Raw genomic sequence first — 1120 nt, forward strand, 5'->3', positions numbered from 1 at the left:
TGCCGCTGGACTGAGGTATATTAAGACGCCGCGGCGACGCTCGAACCATGCATGGAGTTATAGGCGTGTATACACATATCCATTATATGTATACACATGCGCCGATGCACGTACCAGTTGGGCCTATTTGTATTTCGAGCGAGTTTACTTATCGGGTGGCCTTTTTTACGACTACCTACCCTATACAATTGTTGTTTCTGTCATGTACCCACGGCACGCTGGATCGATCCATTTCACACGCGTGTGCCTACTGAAACATGAATGCTCGTTTCCCCTCCACTCGCTTTTTCTAACACCTCGTATATTTTTTTTCATCGTCTCTTAATTTAATTGGAACTTAAGTCACGGTACCACAACGTTTTTGAATTTTTTTTTTAACAGAGGCGATATCGATTTAATAATCGGTAAGAACCCGATGGGCTATTTAACAGGTCTTTTACTTCCGGATCGCCAAATAGTGTTCCAATAAAATTTTATTGTTCATCAAGAGAACTACTGTCAAAAGAGCTGCACTGGAATTGGGGAAATGGGTACTTTTTTCAGTCAATTGATTATAGTTCGAAGCTTACTAGTATTGAATGAGCAAGAAAAGATTGTGTTCCTATTGAAAATAAAAAATGACGCTCCTTTTATTGGCAAGACTCATTTTCATGGAAAAGTGGTATAAAATAATATATATTGCACGAAAATTTGTTTACTTTAATATAAAAATTACAGTAATTTTTACCAAATTTTCCCCACTGCAGGCCATTTGTTATGAGTTTACAAAAACTTATATTTTTGTGTAACATTAACTGGAATACAATCAATATCCTTGGTACGATTTTAATGTTTTCGCACAAAGTGCCTATGACATGACGTATGCATACAGATAAAAGACGCACACCCACGGCCACTTATTCAGTAATGATTTGTCACGTAATTCCGATCTTTTTTTATTCAACACATTATACCTTGCAAATATGATTCATGGAATAACATTCCCAACTGCTTCTGATGAACAGTAAATTTTTACTCTTAAGTCACTGTCGAAATAAAAAATAATCAGCCTGCTAAATTTGTAAGAGTCCTACAAAATAATGGTCCTTACCACGCAAACTAGTAGGTTAAAAAATAATTT

Source organism: Copidosoma floridanum, unplaced genomic scaffold, assembly GCF_036245765.1.
Source record: "Copidosoma floridanum isolate Cflo_tuat_1 unplaced genomic scaffold, Cflo_Japanese_pri ptg000004l, whole genome shotgun sequence".
Lineage (NCBI taxonomy): Eukaryota > Metazoa > Arthropoda > Insecta > Hymenoptera > Encyrtidae > Copidosoma > Copidosoma floridanum.